Genomic DNA, 6,248 nt, shown 5'->3' with positions numbered 1-6,248 from the left:
ACCAGGCTGGCCTCGAACTCAGAAATCCGCCTGCCTCTGCCTCCCAAGTGCTGGGATTAAAGGTATGCTCCACTAGCGCCAAGCTCAACTTTTTTTGAGTGGTCTTCTTGTGAAACCTTAGCTGACCCGGAACTTGCTGTTGGAACTTGCTGTTGGGTGTGGGCTTGATTTCTCTACGTTCTGCAACCAAAGTCTGCAGTGTCTTCGGCAACAGTGCCTTGTTATGGTGGGCAACTAACAGTAACAGCAATAGCCTGTGTTGCTTGGGATCTAAGGTCTCCCTAAAAAATACCCGAGAGGGAGCAATCCCCCACCCAGCACTGAGATTCTCATTTAATAACATGTCTTTTGGAAGAAGCATTTTTCTACTCATACAGGGTACTGTGTTCAAACTTCTTTTTAAAAACACCATGTTTTAACTAGCTTACAAAGTAGCAAGCTTCCATAAGGTTTTAAATAAATCCTTGGTTTTATTTAACCCATCCCATACTTGCCCCTCCTCTGTCCCTATTCCCAGCTATGCATTACTTTATTTTTTTCAAAGATTTATTTTCTATTGCTGCGTATGTTTATATGTTGTGTATGCCATGTGTGTGGGTGCTCATGAAGGGCAGAGGGGGCTGCAGTTACAGGCATTTGTGAACTGGTGGAGGTACTAGAAGCTGAATTGTGACCCTTTGCAAGACCCATATACCTACACCTATACCTATACCTATACATACATATACTTATACCTATACATACATATACACTCTGTATCAGAAAACCAAATCAGCCCAAACCAACAAAACTCCAAGCCTTAATTCTCTTTCCTGTTCCATAATGAGGTATGGGAACTAAACCAAACTTGCACTGGTAAGCAAGAACTCAGCACTGATCCCACCCTGAGATCCATGTGACCTTTATAAAGAAACTCATAAGTTACCTGATTTTCCCACATTATGTCCAAAATTTACTTTGGCATATGATGGGAAGTTTGAGACTAAGATGAAGTGAAATTCAAACTGGGATTCCACATGAACTGGGGATTGTTGAAGCTGAGAGATGGTGCCAGAGTTTTACTGTATATATTCTTCAGGTGTGTTAAATACTTTTACCAAGAAGGCCCTGGGTTCAATTGACAGTCCAGCTATAGAATATAATAAATGATAGATGGCTTTGCTTTCCCTATTCTCTTCCTTCAAGGCAATGAACCCTGAATTTGATTTAGAGATCACATCTCATACATTTTGCATTTGCTCTGAGTGAAGAGTCATGAAAGCACCTGATGTGTATACCTTTATATACCCTACTACATTTCAAACTTTGAATACAAAATTAACCCCACAGAAGGCAGACTTGAGAACATTTACACTTCAATACAGACAAGGAAAAGTAACACAGAACATAGGATGTTTAGGTTTGTCAACTTAGCCAAATCTAGAATCATCCAGGAAGAGGGACTCACTAAGGAATGGTTTGGATTGGATTGGCCTGTGAAGAACTTTTCTTTTCATTATGTGTATGGGGTTTTTGCCTCCATGAATGTCTATGTGCCATGTGTACTGGTACCCAAGAGCACTGGGTTCCCTTGAAAAGAAGTTATGTGGCTATGAGCTGAAGTGAGAGTACTGGGTCATTTCTCCAGCTCTACTGAGAAATTTTGATTGGGTTGAAGTGGGGACCATCCTTGATGTGGTCAGCATCTATTCATGGTCTGTGCAGTGGACTGAGTGAAAAGGCCAGAGCCAGCTGAGCACTGGCACCCATGCATGTCTTTCCTCTGCTCTTGGCTGTGGTTGTAACTAGCTGCTTCAAGTTCCTGCCAGACTCTCCTGCTCTGATGGACTGTAACAGAATTGAGTGAGAATAAATTCTTTCTAATCTAAGTAGCTTTTGTCAGTTTTTTTTCTTAATCACAGAAACTGTAAGTTAAACTAAAGCAGGACAATATTGTGTATCCACACACCTTGAATCTAACCCACTAGAGTCAATTCCTCAACAATAGTCCTGCGAGTTTGTGATTTCTCATTATTTTTCAGAGATCTCACACAGGAGGAAAATGTGGGGTAGGCAAAGGACAAGAATTTAGTAACAATCACAGCACAGTTCATTTCTGGGCTGAGCAATGGATACCAGACTCATGGCCTCAGGAAATAAAGAGTACAGTAGTCTGTGCATTAGCTCAGTGATGAGGTCTTGCTTTGCATGATTAAGGTTCCGGGTTTGACAGAGTACAGGAGGAGGGTAGAAGGGTACAGGAAGGATATACAGGAGATGCGTTGACTTTCAGCTCCTACTGCTCACTGTAAACAATGGCCACCTGCAGGGATGTTTCATTTATCCCCAATTCTTTAGATGCGCTCACTTATCCCTTACCATTGACCTTAGCTTCTTCAAGGACAGAAATTATCTTGTGTTTTCCTAGGAGTCAGGTTCAGTGCAGCATCCAAAACTGGCTAATTACATATTTGAGTCAAAGAGTAATTGTCTTTCACTGACAGAGAGGCAACAGCATTCTTGGCATACTAGACACCACTTAGGTACAGTAGGTTTTTATTGGAGGGGGGAGCCTGAAGTCAGGGAGGTAATTTTCCTGTATATATCCATTGGTCTGGACTTCAGAGAAAAGGTAGTAACAAATAACTTTCATTAGTCATTTGGCAGCTCTTTGTCCTTAATATCAAACTGCTTTTAAATGGTTGGAAATTATCATATATATCCTCGGTTTTAAATGTATTTGGTGCAAGGTCTGTCCTACGTTTAGTTTCCCTTTATCATCTGAGTGTCTCTTATAGGTGCTGAACTAGGAATAAAGGAGCTGCCCAAGGCATGTGTAGATGATTTCCTGTGGCAATAAAAGAATTAACTGGGCTGGAGAGATGGCTCAGAGGTTAAGAACACTGGCTGCCCTTCCAGAGGTCCTGAGGTCCAAAGGTCCCAGCAACCAGATGGTGGCTCATGACCATCTATAATATCTGGTGTATTCATGAGAGAGAGAGAGAGAAAGAGAGAGAGAGACAGAGAGAGAGAGAGAGAGAGAGAGAGAGAGAGAGAGAGAGAGAGAGAGAGAGAGAAGACTTACACACAGAAACAGACTATTAAGAATATTAAGAGTTGCTAAACCCTAGTATATAATTAAATAGATCTTTTAAGGGCCAGGAGACTAAAGAATCTTACTGATCCTCATATCAGCCTTTAGAGCTCATGTTCTTATTCAGTAAATGAAAAGGTAGTTTATGGCTGCATGCCTTTAATCCCAGCACTTGGGAGGCTGAGACAGTCAGATCTCTGAGTTCCAGAACAGCCAGGGCTGCTCACCTTCCAACAGATGCAGATGAATGATTTAGAATTAGCTTCAGGTTCACTTTGATTTTTCTTTAAAAAATGTGTGTGAAGGTTTTGCCTACATGTATGTATGTAAACCACATCTGTGCTTGGTTTCTGTGAAGGTCATAAAATGCCATCAGATGCCCTCAGCTGGAATACTGAGAACCAAACCAGAGTCTTCTGCGTGAGTTCTTAACTGTTGCACATCTCTCCGACTCAGTTCGAGGGCTGTTTATCCCATTCAAAATAGGACTTTTTAAAGTTGAAATGTTAAATACTCATGAACCCACCACCATTAAAAACAAACATCGCCTCTTGGCTGCTTCCTCTTGGCCATCTTCCCATACACTCAAGTAATTTCGATCCTTTTGTTCATACTTAACTAATGTTTTTTTCACTCAACATTAAATTTCACCTTTGATGTTCAAAAATGCCCCTTTATAAAAACATTTGTGCACATGTGCACATTTTCTCCCTCACTTACCGTGGTGTAAGTACAGAAGTCAGAGGACAACTTCAGTGTCACTGTTTCAAATACATGTGTATTATTCTAAGCATTTATACATCTGTAGAAGCTAAGCTGGCCTTATGGAAGCCACCTGGGCTGGTTTCCTAAAAAATGAAGAGTTGGGACATAATTCACTCATTAGGACACATCTACTAATGGCCTTCAGCCATGGAAGCCCAATGCTAGACTGGGAATGAGTATATTTAAATGTGTATGGAGCTAAACAATCTAGTATTCTGAGACCTTGCACAGAAGCAGCTAAGACCTAAACCCCTGAGATTTTCCTCAGCCTCACTGTAGTGGGAAATCTAGAACCATATCTAGGGTAAACAGTTGAATGAATAGTTGTTTTCTAGATGTACTCTAACCTTGAAGAAATTGTAGAAAAGTGATGTTTTCTGTTATCTATGGAGTTGTTTTTCTGAAGCAGCTTTACAGCCTTTGCATGACTTTGGTTACAAGTCATGCGTGGAACACTTAGAACGTCTTCCATTGTTGAGTACTGCAAACAGTGTACAATAAGGACTAACGTTGTAGTGGTGTGATGCATTCTATCAGGAGCTATATGGATTAGATTAGGACCTTTGGAATGAGGAACTTGTTTTACCCAAAACACAACTTTCATGAACAACCAATAAATATACTTTAGTGTGGCTGTTCAAAGATTCAGTCCACAGAGGCTGGAACTCCCTGCTGCTGGCAAGGCCTTCATTCATCCTTGAGTGACCCTCTTTGACAGTCCTGGGTAACTCAAGAACACCTCACTTTCTGCAGCACATGGTGACATCATCCACAAACTTGGGCTGGATGTTTTGTTGGGAAGCATGTTTTGAGCCCTCCAATCTATTCCACTCAGGCCTGAATTATTTCAGAGACAATTTAAAAACACTCAGCTGGGCATGTGGCTTCTTCCTGTGATCCCAGCACCCAAAGGACCAAGTCAGGAAGATCACACCTAGTCTGAGGCCAGTGCAGGTTCCAAGAGATTGTCTCCAGAACAAAACCCCACAACACTAGTAATAACATCGCACATAGGCCTGGAAGCATTCTCACTGTGAACTTAAGAGGATTAGCCAACACAGTGGCTATAGGCCATGCATAAGACAAAGTAGGTTCTTAGAACTAGAAACAGTGACAGGGCACTGGGAGGAAGCCATTATGTCGGAGATCATGGATCTATACTGGAAAATCACCAGCCAACTACCACCACTTCTCACCCAAGACCCAAAAAAGAACAGCAATATAAACATACACATTCACTTTATTTTTAAATATAGTGTTGGGATGGAGTCATGCAAGAGGAATTGAGTGCTTGTGAGAAAACCCCAAGAAAACAAGACAAGTATGGTAACCTCAGTTTCTTCAAAAACATGGACTTAGAATGTGGAACACATTCCTCTCAGGTGTATCAGGTAGGAGCAAGTTTAGAGATTATTCATAACAACTGGTTATTGTTATCTGTGTATGTGCCTGTATGAAAAAAAATGTTTCTCGCCACATGTGGCTTGTCCTTGCGACTGTACACTTTACTCAATGTAAACCTCCTTAAATCCCTAAGAGTATAAAGTGTGATCCTCTAAATAAAATTGGTTATTGCAACAAGACATTTTTAGGTTCCATTCTCCCAGCTCTAAGCACCAACTGGAGTGGTAAACACAATGAGACACATACCCAAAAGAAAGCAGGGCTAAGAATCAAGGTAGGGCTTGCTCATTAGTTTAGCTCTCCACTCCAAAGGCCACAGGATGGAGTTGCCCCTAATAGCACACTGGGTCCCAAAAGGATGCAATGAGGCCCTGGGAGCATTACTACCTGCAACCCCTCCAACCCTCAAACACTCCAGGGATAATCTTGGATAATATACACCTAGCACCAAGATAGACCTTTTAACAGAATGAAGGGAGCAAAGCCATTGGAAAGCCACTGAGGTATAGATAGTGGTTAAAATTTATGTCACTTTATAGGCAGAATCATTTTTCACCATTAATGTAAAATAACTGTAACCAAAACTAGGCCATATTTGTGGGGTTAGTAAAGGGAGTGCAATCAGAGTAGAGGTATTGTTTCATGGAAGAAAGATGTGTATCATTTCAACAGTCTATGACCCACCCTGGGTTCTTGGAAAAGAGACATGGTTCAGAAATGCCATTTATTCTCTATTGCTATGGTAAAACACTGACCAAAAAGCATATTGGGGAGGAGAGGGTTTATTTGGATTACACTTCCATATTATACCCCATCAAGTGATACTAGGCAAGTGCTCAGGGCTGGAATGTAGAGGCAGGAACTGAAGTAGCAGAGGGCTACTGCTTACTGGATTGCTTTTTATTTTTTTTTTTTATTAAAGATTTATTTATTTATTTTATGTAAGTACACTGTTGCTGTCTTCAGATGCACCAGAAGAGGGCAGCAGATCTCATTCATTACGGGT

Source organism: Mastomys coucha, unplaced genomic scaffold, assembly GCF_008632895.1.
Source record: "Mastomys coucha isolate ucsf_1 unplaced genomic scaffold, UCSF_Mcou_1 pScaffold7, whole genome shotgun sequence".
NCBI lineage: Eukaryota > Metazoa > Chordata > Mammalia > Rodentia > Muridae > Mastomys > Mastomys coucha.
This window is presented reverse-complemented; position numbering follows the sequence as displayed.